General features: G+C 42.1%; 1 protein-coding gene across 1 annotated transcript in view; it reads right to left on the bottom strand.

Moving 5' to 3' along the window:
- The window catches only part of SESTD1 (SEC14 and spectrin domain containing 1), a 187,768-nt gene that overhangs the window by 163,205 nt on the left and 3,054 nt on the right, over nt 1-21,509 (bottom strand). The window lies entirely within an intron of this gene.

The raw sequence follows: 21,509 nt of genomic DNA, 5'->3' as shown, positions 1-21,509 counted from the left end.
CACTACAGCAGGAGTAAAGCTGGCCATAGATCAGCAGAATTTCCGTTCAATATTCCTAGAAAAAGATAGTTTACACATTTTTCTAATCATTAGTGGGTCAAATTGACAATTCTGTAATTCTTTCTGTAAAGCTCATTCATTTCAAAATCAAATGTTAAAAGCAAACAAACTATCGAATGACATTTGAACGTTCAGAGATTTGTTGTAGAAAATTTCCCTCTACTCTGAGACACAGAGACAGCAGTGGGAGCCATTGCCTCCTACTGCTGTCAATCAAAAGCTGTGAGAAGGGATCAGGGAGGTGGGGCCGAACCGCACTGTGTGTCAATGGATGCACACTGCCTGGCTCTAGATCAGACCTGCATGTCTGTTTCTAAGCAAGCAGCTTGCTATAGGCGCAGACACAGAAAAGAAGGAGCAGAGAGCACCAGCAGGGGACCCCAGCAGAGGAGGCTCAGGGCCGCTCTGAGCAATACCGCTGCACAGAGCAGGTAAGTATAACATGTTTATTATTTTAATTACAAAAAAAAATTGACTTAAGAAACACAAACTATAAGACACATTGGGGTTATTTACAAAACTGGAGAGTGCAAAATTTGATGCAGCTCTGTATAGAAACCAATCAGCTTCCAGATTTTACTGCCAAAGCTTAACTGAACAAGCTGAAGTTAGAAGCCGATTGGCTACCATACACAGCAGCGCCAGATTCTGAGTGCTCCAGTAAATATCCCCCCTAGTGTCTGATATCTGCAAATTTAGCAATTTCATATGTCAGTCTGGATCAAAGCAAAAGACATCAATGGCACCCCACTAAAAAAAGGTCTGACCAGCTAAGGGGGACTTACTTTCTGTGCTGTTTTCATCAGTCAAGCCCAGTGCCTTAGGTCACAGTCCAAGCATGTACTAAAAACACAACTGTGCCCGTAAGAGGAGACAAAATATGTGAGGGCTTTACCTTCCAAGGTAAAGTGCTGTGAAGAACGTTAGTACTCTATACAAGACTGAAAAATAAATAATAAAGATCTTTTGGCAGGCAGATGGTATCCTAATGACCCCCCACTCCTTACTTACCATGTGTAATTCAGAAAATTCAGAGTCCTTTCAGAAGTGATACTTTTTTGTGCCCATGTTCTAACCTCAGATAAACTCGATTATAAACATTATTCAAATTGCTGTGTTACTTATTTCATTGAAGCTGACTGAAATAATTGGAGTTCCAAGGTTCTACATTAAAATATGCATAATGAACAAGACCAGGCACCCAACAGTATAATTAGCTGCCATGTCTGCTGCTTCCAGATAATTTCTGACGGAAACTGATGCAAGTTCTGAATTAACATTAACCTAAAAATGTTTAAATCAATGTCAGCATCAAAACAGAACATCACTTCATATAGTCAAGGGGGCTCTATATACACCGTGTAAAACCTGGCCGATGTATTGGACAGCAGCTAGGTAATGTGAAGAGGAAAGGACTAAAGCTGGCCATAGATGGATCAAATTTGGCCAGTACAGCAAGGACCACCCCAATTTCGATCCATGTCTGGCCATACCGGTTTGACAGAAGTCCATTGTTAGATGGACTTTTGTCAGAGAGGCTCGTTGGAAATTTGTTCTCGATCAGCCGGCTGTAGCAGCTGATCATTATATTGACAATGGAGAGTCCAGCTCAGAATTCAATGTCTCATCGGAGAGGATTCCTCTCTCCACCTCGCATGTATGGATGGAGGAAACTTTTTTTTTTTCCTTAATGTTCAGCCCGCTAGCTGATCAAAAAAAGAAAAGTCATCTATAGCCACAGCTAGGGTAATACAGCCAGTAAATTAATTGTTTTTCAAAAGCTCAAACACTCCAGCAGAATGCATCAGCTTGCATTGATGAGACAAATCATTTAACACTGGCAGGAGTAGTTAAAATGATCAGCTTTTATTTATTCAAACCTTTATCCGAAAAAGAAAACAAAAAGCTGTTTGCTGTAACAGATTATAAAGTCTGAGCTGGAGTTTGGCTTCAAGTGGTTCTAAAGGCTCAAGGTTTTTTACCTTCATGCATTCTATGCATGAAGGTAAAAAACCTTCTGTGTGCTGCAACACCCCCCACTTCCCTAATACTCACCTAAGCCCTCTTTCGACCTAGTGATGTGCACTGGAGTCCCAGCTATCCCGGGACTCCCTCTTCTCATTGGTTGAGACAGACGCAGGAGCCATTGGCTCCCACTGCTGTCAATCACAGGCAGTGAGCCAATAAGAAGAGAGAGGGGGCAGGGCCAAGCTGCAGCTCCGTGTGTGAATGGATACACAGAGCAGCAGGTGACCCTATAGCACACTGCCAGGAGAGCCTGCGGAGGACCAAGAAGAAGAGGATCCAGGCTGCTCTGTGCAAAACCACTGGACACAGCAGGTATTTATAGATATGATTGTTATATTTTTCTTTAACCACAAGCCTACAGGGCACTTATACCCCTTCCTGCCCAGGCCAATTTCCAGCTTTCAGCGCTGTTGCACTTTGAATGACAATGGCGCGGTCATGCAACACTGTACCCACATGAAATTTTTATCATTTTTTTGTGACAGATAGAGCTTTATTTTGGTGGTATTTAATCAACTCTGGGTTTTTTATTTTTTCTTAAACAAACCAAAAACCACTGAACATTTTGAAAAAAAAAATGTTTTTCTTAGTTTTTGTTATAAAATTTTGTAAATAAGTGATTTTTCTCCTTCACTGATGTGCGCTAATGAGGCTGCAGTGATGGGCACTGATAGGCTGCACTGATGGACACTGATAGGTGGCACTGATGGGCATTGACAGGCATCACTGATGGGCGCTGAAAGGCAGCACTGATACATGGCACTGATGGCACCGATAGGCGGCACTGAAAGGCAGCTCAGATGGGCACTGATATGTGGCATTGATGTGCACTGGTAGGCACTGATATGTGGCATTGATGCGGCACTGAGGGGCACTGGCACTGATGGACACTGACAGGTGGTACTGCTAGGGCTACACTGATCATCAGGGCACACTGATCATCAGTGCTCTGATGATCAGTGTAGATGTCCCCTCCGCGGAATGCAGATAACCGGCATTTTCCTGTTTACATGTGATCAGCTGCGATTGGACACAGCTGATCACATGAACGAGCCAACATCTTCGGCTCTTTCCGTGGATCGGTGATCCGCTGTGTCCGAGGGACACAGCACACCGCCGAGCTGCGCGCTCCGGGAGCCGCGCATGCGCGGTGAGAATGGGAGGACGTCATATGACGTCCTCCCAGAACGAGAGAACCACCTTGCATTCATCATATTACTATATGGCGGGCGCAAGGTGGTTAAAAAAAAACAAACAAGCCTTTAGAATCACTTTAAATTAATTACTGTTATTATATCTGCTAATACATTTAACACTTCCCTTCCTCCAGACTGACAATGCAGCGGTCTGCTGTGCCCCCTGTGCTCATTCATCCAGAGTCGTGTCTCTCTATCACAGGAGGTGTATTACTTGCCAGATCATCAGGTGAAAATAGAGGGGGAAAAATTCAAAGAAAGGATCTAAGGATCGGTAAGCTGCTTTAGATTACATTTTTGGTTTGGGGTTTAATACTGCTTTAACGGAAGCTGCAGCCCAAATGTGCAGGTACGAAAGGAAATTAGAAACTGTAGAGGTTTTGCAGAGAACTATGATCTACTAAGAATGTACTAAGCGGGCTGAACAAAAAAAAACAAAAAAAAAAAACTGAAGAGCTCAGGAGGAGCTCGCTGTACTATTCAATATGTTACTGCAGTGAACTCCCCGCTGAGCTATTGTGTTCTGACAGGGGACTGCCGCCCCAACCCAGGCTGACCAGTCGAGTTTTCTTAAACGATCACTGATCACTAAAGCTGGCAACACTGAACATTGTATTCTGATGGTAGGGAAGGCTTCCCCTTGTCAGAATACAATATCAAAAGTAGGAGGAATTCCCCCATCCACACCAAATGTGTGGATTGGGGAATCGAGGCATTTTTCGTTCAATCCGTTGGTTGCATAATGTATAACCTGCCTTAGTATTCATTTTGAAAGATTTATTCAAGGCCTACGTCAATATCAACAGAAACAGGTAAAGCATATAGAGTACGCATATGTGCAAGACTGCTGAACAATGTCAGTTAATGGCAGAAGCTGGGTTTGGGGAAGTAAACAGAATAAAATTTCAAAATGGATCCGGATCCAGCAGAAGAAAGGGAGAAATGAAATAAATAAAAAAATTGGGTTGGCATAACATTAAACCTGCATGAATTGACTGGTAATCACATGGTGATCCTTCTGAACTCCTTTATGGCTGCTCAACACATATGTTTGCTCTAATGCGTCTCATGAGTCGCTGAATGGCCGATGTTTATGTGCAGAGCACATTCACTGCATGCTCCCAGCACATAGACCAAACTATCAAAGACAGCGAGACCAGTTTCTGACCATGTGAACACTTTGACAGTGGTCACATGATCACAAATCCTTCCCACACCCCAGTCATTATGAACTGTTTAAAGGGGTACCGGGGCAAGCATGAAGGGATTAAAGGATAAGTTCGCTTTTGGGAACATGGTACATGTTCCACCCGTTCTCATGTTCCCGCTCCTGCAGCAGCTCAGCGATCCAAGCCCTGTGTGTGACAGCAGTACGGGGAGAAGTTCCCTGTACCAGCTGTCCCTTATTGAAAAGTGTGTGGCTGTGCAGGGCTTCGCCCACACAGCCACACCATTCATTTACAGAGTCCTGTGAATTTATCAACTACAAGTACCAACATCCTTTGAGGCTATCAGCTTGTAGTTCTCAGTGAACTATCATGGCACCGTCAGTCAAACAGATTACACTGTCAGGTCTGCAGGTGTACTGCATGGCATCAGCGAGCTGCTGATCTGATCAATGGTGCTATGAGTTCCAGGCTCTTAAAAAAAAATTAGAAAATGCAAATTTTTTTTACCTGCAAATTTTTTTTTTAAATGTCAACTTTTAATACTGTTGTGCGTTTTTCTAATGTTAGAATTGCAGGGTTTAATTTGGCTTTAATAGCAGCCATACAAGGGCCAATGAAAGTAAGCAACAAACTTGACTTTGAGCCAAAAAAAGTACAAAAATGAGAGTTTCTGCTGGAAATTGATACCAACTAATTGCCAACTTGTTCCTGCTCAGGGAAACTAAAAATTTGCTGCACGTACTAACATCAGTTGGCTAAACTGGGAAGCTAGCAGCAGAGCCCAGCAGCAAATGACTCCTTCAAGGACAGTCAGATGTTTCACTACCCGTCTTATATAAGCTACCCCCCACGAGTTAGCTCAAAAATATATTCTACTAGTAGCAAAAAAGAATAAACCTTCTTCTATAATCACAAGAGCAGCCGCATCTGGGACAGACTACTGCACCCCGGCTAGGCATAATCCAATCTCTACAAAGGACATTAAGGATCGATGTTATTATCCAATTACTGATGGGTATCACAAACCAGACATAGGGCAACATAATTTAGACATAATTACACAGAGGACAGGCAGCCACTGCAAGCTTTCAGGCTGAGTGTTTTTATACCCACAACCCATTCTACAAATATGAAGTCACACTACGAGCTAGTATATCTGTTATTCATCAACACATAACAGCTACAAAAAACATAATAAATAATAGCTTGTACACAATCACCGCTGCAAAAAAGAGTTTACAATTTCTCAAGGGAAGAGAGAAACAAAAAAAAATTATAGAAATCAAAGAAACAAGTCTTGATTCATGGATGAACAATATAGAGCGGCAGCTCAGCTGTGATATTGAATAGATGGGAGTGTACAATGGGTTGGAAATTGATTTAGCTTATGAGAGGCATTCATGAAACATTCATAACTGAATGGGTAGGAAAAGTGGGCATGCTTTCCCACTGCCAAAACTGAATCCACCTATTAACTGCTTAGTGACTACATGCTAGTTTGCAGGATTCTGTGCCCGAGCCTTGAAGATAGACATGTATCATTTCCTGCTTTCAACTTCCCATTGTGCTGCCCCATATCATGTGTTGTCACTTTATAAATAGATAAAAGCAGAAATATTAACAATGGGCGGTGAAACGGGGTCATTTTATTCAATTAAACACAATGAAAAGCTCAACAAACAGGAAACATAGCAAGCAATGAAAAGAAAATTAGCACAAAAGGCTTGAGCAGGGCTATTTAATGCAGATACTTCACGTGTGGCCACGGGCACGCTCCTGACTCAGGCGGGGGCATGGAAAGCCAGCCATTTGTCATTTATCAATAGACAAGGCACACGGGAAGAGGTCCGAGATTCAGGAGGAGCGGGATCAATTAAAATCCAAGAATTCACTTCCATACACTCACAGTGGGAAGGTATTTTATGAGCCTGGCATAGTTACACAATGGTCTGAAGATAAGCAGTCTGCACAATGTATGACCCTTGTCCCTTTCAGCTTTCAAACACCCAAATATAATTTGGAAAATTCAATAAAAGGCACTCATAGTTTAGTGCTTTCTGGCTTAAAGGAAATCTACTAATTATTTTGAGTAGATTTTTTCAATTATTAAAACACTAAGCGGACCTAGCATTAAAGACATAGTAAAGAAAGAAAAAACCTCAGCGCCCAGGACTCCCTTGCCCCCCACACACTATTCCCCGTGAGATGCTGCTGTACACAGGTGCAAAACCAAAAAAAGTATTTCTACTTAAACCAGCGCAAAACCCACAAAGCAATATAAATAAATAACTCAGCCCATAAATAATATTAATCAAAATACATTGTGACACATAAAAAATAATAATTAAAGTGATTTAAAAACATTTCTGAAAAAAATCAGTGAAAAATTCAAAAAACAGTCCCGTGAAAAAACTGTATTTTCATTGGATTCTTCTGTGCCAATAATATCTCCACCATCCACCAGTGCAAAACCAACATGAACCGCACTCACCAGATATTTGGTGAGTAAAACGCCTTTCAGGGATATTAAGGGCTCCTGGACCCCCTTTTTTATAACCTCCAAATATTGCCTCCTCTAAGACATAGAAACCTCCTCCGGTTACTCCTCTCACCGAATCCACCAAAAATCAGGAAGAAGAAAAAAAAGACCATAGCGTGATACCGTTATAAATTCCAATCTCAGAAGAATTTTAACCAGACCACTCACATTTTAGTAGATATTAACCAGCATTTTATTGAAGCAAAACGATCTTTCTTTCATATAAAAACGATTTTCCAATTTCTGTATAGAGACCCCACAGCCAGGTATACAGCAGGATAACAGACCTCAGATGCAGCCTCATTCACTAGGCAAAGATGGCCCCTTGGAACGCACCGCTCGGCGTGCGTTCCACTCACCGGAAATTACCGGTGCAATCAATGTGATGTGGGTGCAATGTACAGGCCCATGCACTGTGTACATCACAGCCCCAGGTCCGTTGGGAGGTCACGGTAGCTACCACATGGACTGGAGGAAGTAAACAATGGAGTAAAAGCATAGTGAGGTCAACACACTTCAGTCAGCCATACACTGATGAAAATTTGTCTGGTTCAGCAGAGACTGGCCGAGATCTGATCCATGTATAGACAGGTTGACTGAACCCAAGACGATCCATTGATCAGCTTTGGTACAACCAGATTTTTTTTTTTTTTAAGTCCGCAAACGTGCAACTATAACGTAAAAACCCGTAAGTGTCCGCAAAAAAGTGCAAGTGCAGAAACACACACACGAAAAACGTGCACTTAGGGGTGTGTTTGTCCTACCCCCGAAAGGGTTGGACCGTTCACCCGATCCCCCGGGGCACGAAGCTCCTGACAGGGACAAGGTTCCCATTTGGTCCTCCTGGCCAAAAGGCCTGGTGGACCACCGTTCCTTATGCCCAGCCGAAGCCGGACATCCAGTACTAGGCAAGGGGGTTCTCCCGAAGAGAAAACCCCCTAGGGATCAGGGGAGGAAGGAACCGTATGGCCACACATCCTCCCCCTAGACTTCAGGTAAGGCCCGAGGACCCACACCCTCCATCCGTGAAAAACACACACATAAGAAAGCTTTGGTACAACCAGATTTCTCTACATGCGATTACCACCAGCAACTATAGCTGATAGCAGCAATCATTGTGTTTTGCCCGCTGGGAAGGCTCCCCACCTTCCACTTGTGGTGGAAGGAAAAAAAATCAAATTATCTATGGGCTGCCTTATGCGCCACTGAAATCTAAAGCCTAGTACACAGGATCAGAAAATAGGACGAAAAATACCGCTTTCAAAGCGATCATCCAATAATCTGTTTGTTAGTACACAGCTTTCAAGAGCCAATCATGACAGTCCATGCAGAATTATCCAGAGGGAAAAACATTAAATTGTTCTCATAAGATACCACCAGAACATACAATTTTTGTTTAATCAGTACAGTATTCATCTGAAAAAAAATGGAAAACCAAGACCATGCATGCTCAGAAACAAAAGAATACATTACAATACAATACATCACTTCCAAAATTGTATACTGTCATACGAGAATTTTTGTAACTTTAGTAACCTCTTCATTTTCAATATGAGACTAGCATGCAAAAGAGAAAAAAAAAACAACGATCATTCATCTGATATTCTCATTGAGTGTACAAAGCTTGAGTCTCTCCGATGGTGTACGATGGGACTTGCAGTTTTTCAATTAACAGATTCCAGTGAATGGATGATGAAAATATGTGGGTGGAGCCAAGGAGAGCCTCGCCAAATTAAAACACAGACATAAGGCTGCATGGAGAAGCTCCCTGCAATTAAGATAAGGAGGGGGAGGAGGTGAGGACAGTTTGAGGGTGTAACGTGAAGCATGATCTCAAAAGTGAAATAAGCCTTTAAAGTAATTCTAAAGTCAAACTTTTTTTTTTCCTAAATTAATGCATTATCGGAATTAAAGTGGTTGTAAAGGCTCAAGGTTTTCTATGCATGAAGGTAAAAAACCTTCTCTCTGCAGCAGCCCCCCGCAGCTCCCCTAATACTCGCCTAAGCCCCCTCTCAATCCAACGATGTGCACTGGAGTTTCCGTTATCCCGGGACTCCTTCTCCTCATTGGCTGAGACAGAAATGGGTACCACTGGCTTCCACTGCTCTCAATCACAGCCAGTGAGCCAATGAGAAGAGAGGGGGCAGGGCCGAACCACGGCTCCGTGTGTGAATGGACACACGAAGCAGCGGGTGACCCCATAGCAGCTGCTTGTTGTAGAGGCACCTGATGGGAGGGAGGGGCCAGGAATGCCGGTGGGGGCCCCGAAAAGAGCAGGATCCGGACTGCTGTGTACAAAACCACTGCACACCGCAGGTAAGTATAGACATGTTTGTTATTTAAAAGAAAAAAAAGCCTTTAGAATCACTTTAACCCCTTTACTGTCCAGTTTCTCCAAGCACCAAGCTGTCGATTACTGGAAGAAACCGTATTTTTATATTTAACAAGTATTTCAAAGCAAAAACCTTTTTTTTTTAGTTTTGGACAGAGTGGAAAGGATTAGAGCCCCTGTAATAAGGTTTTTACTGCTATCTAGGACTCCGTTATTTATTTTAAATTTCTCTCCTGGTAACAGTTTCACAATACAGAAATAAAAATCAGACAGGGATTCTACTCTTGTCTTCTTTTAAAAAAAAAAAAAAAAGTCCATGTTTCTATTGAATATTTGTCATTACCTGCCTAGTAAAGCGCTGTCAGCACAACAGGAAGTGAGGGGAAATTATTTTAATTTATTTCAGGTGCTTCTATAGCGCCGTCAACACACACACACACACACACACACACACACACACACTAGTACATTCACATCAGTCCCTAACCCTCAAGGGTCCCTAACTCACATCCATACATATACATACTAGGGCCAATTTAGACAGGATCCAATTACCCTACCAGCATGTCTTTGGAGTGTGGGAGGAAACCGGAGTAACCGGAGGAAACCCACGCAGGCACAGGGAGAACATGCAAACTCCAGGCAGGTGGTGCCGTGGCTGGGATTCGAACCAACGACCCGAGTACTGCCAGGTGGAAGTGCTAACCATTTAGCCATTGTGCTGCCCTACAGGCCATAATTTACCAGGCCATAAGCGCTCCAGGCCATAATTTACCAATATCTATGCAGGATCTTGCTGGCACAGACTGACAGCAAGATCCAGTAGAAATAAAATGGGCAGTAAAGTGCTTTCATAAACAAAAGCACTTTACATAGAATTCCACAAACTCTTCCATTTGTCTAGCTCAAATTCACATATGTACCAGCGTTTAGCAGTGTACATGTGTTAAATACTTATGGACACAGATTTTAAAATTTTGATTAAATGGATCTTTACACAGTGCAGTTTTACCAACTGCGGCATTCATATCTGTAAATAAATAAAACTATGCAATTTACAGATCTAAATACAGCATTTTTTGCATCTGTCCACAAGCCAGGGCCCTGAATTGCAGTAAAAACCTAACAGAGGTCCTCAATCCCTCCCCACTCTATCCAAAGCTAAGAAAATGCTTTGGCTGAATGTGCACTTTACATTTTTCACAGATGAACACAAAGTAACAGGCTGTACAAATAGAAACCTCTGAATCATTCTGGTGACACACAGTCACAACAATGACATAACTAGACACTGAAGTGGTGACAAAGGACCAAAAAAGGAGATGAGTAAACACACAAAACACTGAAGCACTCACATAAGAAGTCCAGAAACTTGTCCTTCAGTAAAAAGCTTCTGATTATTATGGCAACAACAAAATCCACTTGTCCCAACCCAAAGAATGTCCTTGCACAATCCCTCCTCACCTTTGTCACAATTTTCTATCCATTAAAGCTGAACTTTGGGATACTAATTAGACTGAAGCATAACTTCTGTTACACACAGTATGTATATTGGAAGAGTGCTCATTGTTTGGATTACAATTTCCCAGTTTATGGGGAAAATACGATTTTAAAACCTATGACATCATTAATTCCATTGGTAAAGAGTAGTTACAACCGCTGCTTAAAGGGGGTATCATAGAGGCAGCGCACGTAGAAACTACTACTCCCTAGATTGTAAGCTCCAAGGAGCAGGGCCCTCCTATCCCTCTTGTATTGAACTGTATTGTCTCCCGTTATATTGTAAAGCGCTGAGCAAACTGCTGGCGCTATATAAATGCTGTATAATAATAATAATACTCCAATCATGCAATAAATTTCACAAAAAAAAAAAAAAATAAGCAGTGCAATGTGCCAGGATGTGAGAACCGCAATCACACCACACACCAGCAGCTTCATTCTAACATAGTTGTTGGTGTGAATGGCTTGTAGAAAGGACATGTCAGGTCAGAGATAAGGGAACTTCCCCTGCCAACCTGTCCACAATCCAGGGATGACATCCCTATGCTTCCTTCAATGTCTGGTAAGCCACCAAACTAGAACAAACATGGGCACATTAGGAATGGGGATACCTGATAAATACAAGCTTGTTTCAGGTCCATGCAGCATGTAGAACAGCACAAATAATAACAACCTTCGAACTTGCACCCTCAAAGAAACCTAGTCACCGACCAAAAAAATTGTAGGCAAAAGTACAAAAACAAAAAATCAAGAATTTAAAGTGTTTTATTAAAAAAAATTTTATTCACTTGCAATGTGCCTTTGAACTTTTTTTGATTACTATTAAAAAAAAGAACAGTGAATAGCCTTACACAGACCCCCTCCCTCCTCGTACTTCACAGCCCTCTTATCTTCTGACAGTGTCTAATAACGTCATTATTGTATGTGATGGCCCAGCTCCTTGGCCCTTCCCGTCACCTTCCTAAGCAAACCTTTATGTAGCTGCTGGGGGAGAAAAGAAGGAGAGTACTATACCGCATTATTTATTTATTACAAGTACCTATATAGCACCATCAATTTACACAATGCTTTGAATTTTTATCATACATTCACATCAGTCCCTGCCCCCAAGGAGCTTGCAATCTAAGATCCCTAACCCACGTTCATACATATACGAGGGACAATTTAAACAGGGTCCAATGAACCTACCAGCATGTCTTTGAAGTTTGGGAGGAAACCGGAGTACATGGAGGAACCTTAATGCAGGCCATAGACGGGTCGTTTATCGGCTGAATTTTCGTCCGCACGAAAAAGCAGCCGATAACCACGCCGTTAGTGGGGCCAGCCCGTTGGCCGTTTTTCACGGATCTCCTCATTTATTTTTATCGGTCATGCTGGAAAATCCACGAAAAACGGGCGTTTTTTGCGGACATTATTGGCAGCATCGGCAACGGGGCCGACCAATTTTTCATTTATCGGCCGAAAATTCAGCCGATAAATGGCCCGTCTATGGCCTGCCTTACAAGCACAGGGAGAACATGTAAAGTCCATGCAGATAGTGCTTGAGTGACAACTCTGACTCTGCTAGGGATTATGACATCACATCCAAGATGGCAGTGCCCAACGGTAGTCTCAGGGCCGTTGGAAGTCAAAGGCTTGTACAGGTAAAAAAATATGAATAAAATATGTTAAATGCACATAACATAACATAACATGGGAAGACTCTGAAATAGATTATATGATGACAGGGTCTCTTTAGGAATCAAAGCTCCCATATTTTGATGTTAAAGCGGAGTTCCAGCCCCTGCCACCTTCCCAAAAAAATAATTAAAAGTCAGCAGCTACAACTACTGTAGCTGATGACTTTTAATATTAGGGCACTTACCTGTCCATGCATCCAGCGGTGTGCTCACCCTGAGTTGATTCTTCAGTTGGCTGCCAGGTGATGGTGCCGTCATCATTACTAAGGGAAATCAGCAGTGAAGCCTTGCAGCTTCACCGCGGGCTTCCTAATGTGCATGCCTGAAGCACACTGTGCTTTGTGAATGGGCCGCATTTCTCTGGAATTTTGGAAGTGTCCCAGAGGGCTGCAGGGGGGCCCAACTTCTGGCTCAGCTCGCCACGGCAAACTGAACCGGAAGAGGAAGCGGGTGTCTGTCAAAACCAGGTACCTGCTCCCCCCCCCCCCCCCCAAAAAGCAACTCCACTTTAATTGGTTTAAATGTTACTTCAAGATAATGAATGGGAATATCCTCCTGCGCTTGGTATGGGTGAGTCCCTATCCTAACAGCTGCTATCACTCTGCCTTAACCAAAAGGTGAAAAAGTAACAAACACAAAAATAGTGAAGCGCTAAAACGAATCCCTAAATACGCACACAGTGCATATAATGTTAAATGAAAACCATATCTCATAAATAAAATATATACGTGACATACAAAAATATATCAATAAAAAACCAAATAAAACCTTTTCTATGCCCCTAAATTATTTCTTTAAATCAGACATTGATAAAAAATAAAAAATCCATGATATTAAGAATAAACAGTGATGAAAAAATATATATATAAAAAACTGTGTTAATTAATATATATATATGTGATAATACCAATAATAAATGTGACACCTAACAGAATAAAGGCATATGAATAGTGAATCTCAATCAAATACGTGATTATGTGAAAAAACCATATATTTAAGCTATTACATTAAAAAATCCACTAAAACTTGTGATGTTTAAATATGAGAAAGTGTCCATAAATGAACAAACACAGTCCATGCAGTAAGGTGAAAACGACACTCAGTGTTCTTCACTTCTAGTGCTCATGAAAAAGAAAGGGAAGAAATCCTCCAATGGCAGCAATGCCTGCTCACCTCCCCAACTCGACCCGCAAAGGGCCACAAGGCTATATCTCTCCTCCAGGTAATCCTTTGCTTCCAAGCAGCTCAGTAAGGAATCACAGGACCTCCTCTCCACCTCCTCTCAAACGTCATATAGGACACAAACAGAGCTTCCCATAGTGTAATACCATTTATTTCAGACACTCCATATAGCAAAAAGTTTCCACTCACATGCGTTTTGTTAGTAAAATGCAATCCTCCTCATTCCCTGGGTGCATTCACATGTACATAGGGAAACCAATATGGTCGCTGTGCTCGGACATCCGTCCCCACGTGACCGGAAATGATGTGTCTCTGGGCTGGGAAAAGCGTTCCGACGCGTTGCATCACGTGCGTCGTGACTTCATCAGGGTACCCTGATGAAGTCACGACGCACGTGACGCAACGCGTCGGAACGCTTTTCCCAGCCCAGAGACACATCATTTCCGGTCACGTGGGGACGGATGTCCGAGCACAGCGACCATATTGGTTTCCCTATGTACATGTGAATGCACCCAGGGAATGAGGAGGATTGCATTTTACTAACAAAACGCATGTGAGTGGAAACTTTTTGCTATATGGAGTGTCTGAAATAAATGGTATTACACTATGGGAAGCTCTGTTTGTGTCCTATATGACGTTTGAGAGGAGGTGGAGAGGAGGTCCTGTGATTCCTTACTGAGCTGCTTGGAAGCAAAGGATTACCTGGAGGAGAGATATAGCCTTGTGGCCCTTTGCGGGTCGAGTTGGGGAGGTGAGCAGGCATTGCTGCCATTGGAGGATTTCTTCCCTTTCTTTTTCATGAGCACTAGAAGTGAAGAACACTGAGTGTCGTTTTCACCTTACTGCATGGACTGTGTTTGTTCATTTATGGACACTTTCTCATATTTAAACATCACAAGTTTTAGTGGATTTTTTAATGTAATAGCTTAAATATATGGTTTTTTCACATAATCACGTATTTGATTGAGATTCACTATTCATATGCCTTTATTCTGTTAGGTGTCACATTTATTATTGGTATTATCACATATATATATATTAATTAACACAGTTTTTTATATATATATTTTTTCATCACTGTTTATTCTTAATATCATGGATTTTTTATTTTTTATCAATGTCTGATTTAAAGAAATAATTTAGGGGCATAGAAAAGGTTTTATTTGGTTTTTTATTGATATATTTTTGTATGTCACGTATATATTTTATTTATGAGATATGGTTTTCATTTAACATTATATGCACTGTGTGCGTATTTAGGGATTCGTTTTAGCGCTTCACTATTTTTGTGTTTGTTAAATGTTACTTCAACTTTCTGATAAATCTGGTGTCTGTCTGTCCTTTACCCCAAGAGGTAGGAAAGTAATTACAGAAGAAATAGAAAAGGAGAATACTGTCTATCACCTTTTAAATGTTGCCTCCCCACTTTTTCCAAGTAGTCACATGACTGCAAAGATCTGGCAAGAGTGTGTGTCTGTGTAATACTAGCACAATATGACATTGCCTTGCAGCGGAAAACTATTTTTTTTTATGGAGAGTTTGCCACCACTTTAAAGCAGAACTACTGTACACTATATCTGAGCACCACAATCCAAAAGTGTTGTTTAATTCATTTTTAATAATCGAAGCAAACTCCCCCATCCATCCATGTCTTCTTGCTTAATCATGTTGAGAAATCTCTTTGAAAAACACCCTCGAGCACTTCTGGCCGTGGCCATCTTGAGTAAGGGCAGATGATCCATGTTAGGGATGCACCAAAATTTTGGCCACCGAAACATATCGCCCAAAAATAGCTCTATCTGCATTTTGCCGGTAGGGAAAATTTAGCCGATACAGAGGACTATGTGTACTGTAGATGTGAGAGGGGGTTGGAGAAAGGCAGGAGAGGAGCAGTGTATACAGTGACTGTTTGTCACTATGGGGGAGATTTACTAAAGCTGGTTCACTCAGAATCTGGTGCAGCTTTGCCCTGTAGCCGATCAGCTTCTAACTTCAGCTTGTTCAATTAAGCTTTAGCAATAAAACCTGTAACTTGGTTGGTTTCCATGTAGAAGTACACGAGATCCTGAGTGAACCAGCTTTAGTAAATAAACCCCTATATGTCCGTGAAGATTTTTAAATGCAGTTGCCAGGTATTTTTTTTCTTCACTATAGCTCAGAGAATTAGCTGTCACTTTTTCCGAGCTAAAATAAACTAAGTTTCTTTTTAGTTTCTTTCCCTAGCTAAAAGAAACAAAGTTTCCTTTAGCTCCAGGGAAAGTGACAGGTATGGTGAAGAAAAAAAAAGCTGTCAATTGTATTTAAGAACTGGCACAGACATATAGTGACAGCCAGTGAAGGAGCATCTCTGTATAGACTGCTGCCTCACTGTATACACTGCTCCTCTCCTGCCCACTCCTTGCACACACTGCCCCCCCTCCCTACAAAAAGGAGCTGTCACTTATATGCTATCACGCTATATGATGGCAATAAAATCATAAGTTAATTAAAAAAAAAAAAATATATATATATATATATATATATATACATACATACATACATATATATATATACATACATACATATACACACATACATACACATATACATGCATACACACAAACACACACGTAAGTAGAAAAAAAAAAAAAGGAAAAAAACATTGGAGCCTCCCCACCCCCACATACGCAGACATTTCAGTTCGGTTTTCAGCCATATGCATTCCGAATTTTCGGTATCGGTGTCAGCACCAGAAATTTTGATTTCAGTGCACCACTAATTCATGTATCATTTACTTCCTGGAATCCATCTGCCCTTAACTCACATATAAAAAAGAAGCAGAGGGGTGCCAGACTAAGTACAGCATTAAAATCTATATTATTGTAGATAAACAAGTACCAACTCACGGAAGGAAGGATAAACACAGGCATGTCAAAGAATGGGTCCGGACTCAAGGAATGGCAGGAAGCAAGCAAGCTATCTCCACACATATGGTGTAGTATGGGAAGGGTATACTGGTGCGTCCGGCCACCGCAGGAAACCGACGTGGGCCACAAAATGGTGCCGGGCCGGACGTGGCGTTAGCCAATGACGTGATAACATAGGTGGGCAGTGACATGTTTCGAAGCGGAAGTTTCTTCTTCAGACCAGACCGACGCCATCTTGTGGCCCATGTTGGTTTCCTGTGGCGGCGGGCCGCACCTGGATACCCTTCCCGTAGTACACCATATTCATGGAGATCGCTTGCTTGCTTTCTGCTGATCCGGGAGTCTGTACTCATACTGCGACATGCCTGTTTTTACCTTCCTTCTGTGAGTTAATAATTGTTTATCTACAATAAAATACATTTTAATGCTGCACTTAGCCCAGCGCCCTCTGCTTCTTTCACACACAGAGTTCAGCTTTGCTCTAAGGGTGCTGCCGCTGATGCCGCTTCCTGCTTCCATACCCCCACTGTGAATACCAATGGTCTTTCATTTGGACTTTTATGGACTGTATTCCTTCCATATAGTCATACACCTCTCCAGCGCCAATTATTATTGTTTTGTTTCCTTAACTTACACATGCAGGCAGGAGGGAGTGCTTAGCTGAAAAAAAGCCACATCTTCTCCTGAAGACTCCTGGGATTTATGACATAATTTGCCTTGGCATAGAAACCAGGAAGCAACTGAAGAAATGTAAAAAAAAAAAAAAAAAAAAACAGTTTAAAACAAGTAAATAAGATATACCTTCCTATCTATTTACTAATGCTGGCAGCATAAGGATTCAAATAGTCAATGTTGATTAAAGTGTTAGTAAACTGTTCTTTAATCATTTTACCTACAGGTAAGCTTGTCATCGCGGCGCGGCCAGTCAGAGCTCGTGAACCTGGAAAGAAGATCAGATGAAAATGGAAGCCCCTTGGAGCCATGACAGCGCTCTGCTGGAGGGCTTTGTTTCAAGGTAAGTCCTTCATAATGCGCTAGTATGCAATGTATACTAACACATTATGCCTTTACCTTACAGGGGGTGTTTTTTTCTTTTCTTTTTTTTTTGATGCGGTTTACTACTGCTTTAAGAGAGTGAATTTCCAAGTTATTCTTCTGTGGATAAAACATTCCACGTATCAACCATTTCCACTGGCACTATGTAGAATGTGAGCTTCTACCAACAGTGCAACTGATCTTTCAAAACCCTGTAAAAATCTAGATTACTACTGAATACAATTGTAACTTCTTTTTCTGTCCAGCCTTACATTAATAAATGAATGTGCTTCTCATACAATAATTTGATACTGAAAACAGGAATGACAACTAGAGGTAATGCAAGGAGAAAGGGTGCAAGGCAAAAAAGAAATGGGGGAGGGGGAGTGGCAGCATAGATGTAGCTGTGAGGAAAAAGCTGGGGGGGGGGGGTGTAGCCATAATCATATTACCACGCTTGTGTGCTTATTACATTGAAACAAGTTTTATCACAAGAGATTTCTCTTATAATAAAGCATTCTTCACTAGTGGGTCAATAATTGCTGCATCAGGAAAAAAAAAAGAAATCTGTCTCTTTATAACTGGGAATATCCTGAATGCTGCACAGAGAATAAATAGACCAACTGGCTGATCTCTTAAAACAAAAAAAGAGCAATGGCAATCTACAAAGACCAGTGACCCATAGATGCCAGATTTCAACTTTCAGCAGTCACATGTTGTCAGGGCAATTAAAGATGATTGCTGGTTGATTGCTATTGGCTACAGATAAATCTATCAACAAGAATGTAATATATTGTGAATTACCAATCCTTACATTTGGTGGCTGCATTAGATTTCTTTTTCTTAGGATTTTTTTCTCACCTGGTGATCTGGCCAGTAAGACTCTACCTGTCCTAGGGTGTCCTCACTCTGGATGAAGGAGCAATAAAAACACCTTTGGACAGCAGCAATGTCAGTCTGGGGAGTGTTATGCATGATACACAATTATGGGTTTTTTGTTACGTTCAGCTGATGGATTTCTGCATCTACACAAGCAAGGTGGATGCAAGAATCCCCTCCCCAAGGTACAATGTATTCTGACAGCAGGGGTTCTCCACTGTCAAATACACTGATCACCACTGCAGCTGATTGGCTGCAAGCCACTAATCGAACAAGGTCTACCAGTTGTCCCATTCAACAGAAACCAATCCAACAGGGAGGGCTAGATGCAGATTGAAATTTGGACAGTCCCTACTGAGCCAGGCGAAATTCCAGCAGATTTAGGTGGACTTGACCAAAAAATCAAAGCGGAACTCCAGCTACTACTACATAAGCTGGTACAGCAAACAGTATTTTTTTTCTTTACAGTTAAAAGTTTTACATAAATAAAAGCTGATCATTGTAATCACCCCTGTCAGTGTTAAAACAAAAAGAAAGTACACAATACTTACCTCTGTTCCAATGCTCTGACACCACAAAGTCCCTAGCCAGCATATTCTTCTCGGCTTCCTCTAGAGGTGAGTATTTGAACATCTTGATTGGCTGCCGCAAGATGACATGCATGCAAAATGGTTCTAAAGGCTTCCTGCATTCTGTGCGTTACAGCCAGTGAGCCAATCAGAATAGAGAGGGGGCAGGGCCAAGCCACGACTCCATGTGAGAATGGACACATGGAGCAGTGGACTGGAGAGTGCGTATGCTCGGGTGCCCCCATAGTAAGCTGCTTGCTGTGGGGACACCCGACAGGAGAAACCCGAGGAGGATCAGGGCTTCTCTGTGCAAAACTACTGCATACAGGAGGTAAGTATAACATGTTTGTTTGTTTTTTAATTTAAGCCCTTAAGAATCACTTTAAGGATTCTCATGGCTGACCACCTTCCGAAGATGCTAGTTTCCTGGCAGTGATGCTCATCCACTAACTGCAAATTCCAAAAACCCGGAACAAGCAAGCAATAATAGAAATCAGAACTACAGATCTACATGCCAGTTCCAGGCCACTGACAGACTACTGAACGATCTACAGGCGATCAGCACAAGGACAAGCACTATGTATGGTTATCTCTCAATACAGGTTTACATCAAACAAAGCTTCTCCGGCCCAGACAAGCACAATCCTGAACACATCTAAAAGCAATAATAGACACACAAGATCATAGTAACCCTTCTGACACTTCACTGCCCAGACCAAGTTTAGCAGTGTCAGTATGCATCAGTTAACTTTACAATAACTTTATTACTCATTTTCAGTTTGACATTAGGCCTGAAAAATAGGATGACAAAACAAAAGGGCGCAGAGGCCTAGTACATCACCTAATGACAAACTTGTTAGAAAAAAATGCCATGGGAAAAAAGACAAGTCTCAAATGCAGAAAGGTCAAAATATTGGCGCGGTATACCAAGAAGCAGACAGCAATCAGACGTATACTCTGACATGTTTCAAGGGACTAGTCCCCTTCCTCAGAGCAGACTGTGGTCTGAGGAAGGGGCCCTGTCACTTGAAACGCGTTAGCATGTACTGTACATCTGACTGCTGTCTGGATCTGACCTCTCTGCATTTGAAACTTGTATTTTCTACACCCATGACAATTTCTGAGTATGTTATTGGCATTCTTTTATTCTAATAAAGTGGTCATCAGGTAATGCAGTAGACCTAGGTGCCCTCTTGTTTTTGTCTTACTGAATGTCAAATAGATTCCCCAATCTGAGGGCTGCATTGGCGGATCATTTTCAGTTGTGTCAGAAAAACTATGAAAAGCGTTTTAGGCCCATTCCACACAGGACGAACTCCGCCATTAGTCCACCTGCTCAGGGGGGAATCCGTCCGCTGATCCCCGCTGAGCAGGCAGATGGCTGGTCTGTGTCCACTTCACTTATGCAGAGCAAACACAGACAAAGCCCGCTCTCCTGTATGGGTGACCGGATGTAAACAGTCCGCCTGTCCATATACATCCGACTACCATCCGATCTGATCTTCTAGATCACAGGTGTCAAACTGACGGCCCTCCAGCTGTTGCCAAACTACAAATCCCATAAGGCATTGCAAGATTGACAGTTACAAGTATGACTCCCTAAGGCAGCGGCATGATGGGACTTGTAGTTTTGCAACAGCCAGTTTGACACCCCTGGTCTAGATGGATGGGGAATGGATCCCCATCCATCTGTTTTTAGCAGATGTTGATGGGTATAAAAGGACACATATCTGTGTACACCCGCCACTCCATAGAGGGCAATGGAGGGTCCAGTCAGGTCTGCCTGTCAGTTTTCCAGGCAGACCCAATTGGTATGAAAGGGGTCTTACACTGACACATGTTCCAGTCACTCCTGTGCACTATGGTGTCATTTTTGTGGATTCATCTGAAAAACAGGACCATACACAGGAGCGCATTCCTAGTCCTCTACTGCAGGATTGAAGCAGACCTACCCCACGCCAAATGGCAGGTCTGCATTTTTGCAAGCCCCCGGCCCCCAGCGTGCACTCGAGACTGTGTACTCACACGGATGTCACATTGGGCACATCCGCTGCGTCCCAGCTGACAGCAATGAGACTACCTGCACAAAACATGTGCATCCTCATGCAGGTAAACATGACCCTCACACATGGCACAATTTATACACCTTGTGTAAACGATGCCTAAGGCTCACGGAACAATCTTAGGGTGGCCATACACACTTTGATATAAGATCAGTGTCTTTCCCAATCAATCACTCCCTATATAAATTAATCGACCTATACCCAATAGCCTATTCGATCAATATGATAGACAGGATGCAGCTGATTTAGATCAACAGATGGAAGATACAATTGTAAGTTTTCAAGCACATCCCTATTTTTACCATGCAACTTTGTAACCTGAGAGATCAAAATACGATGAGATTTATGGATAAAGAATCGCTGTACTGCCGA

Source organism: Staurois parvus, unplaced genomic scaffold, assembly GCF_062004578.1.
Source record: "Staurois parvus isolate SC_StPar_1 unplaced genomic scaffold, SC_StPar_1.0 ptg000530l, whole genome shotgun sequence".
Classification (NCBI taxonomy): domain Eukaryota; kingdom Metazoa; phylum Chordata; class Amphibia; order Anura; family Ranidae; genus Staurois; species Staurois parvus.
The sequence above is the reverse complement of the archived record's forward strand: the minus strand, read 5'-3'. Positions and strand labels throughout refer to the sequence as shown.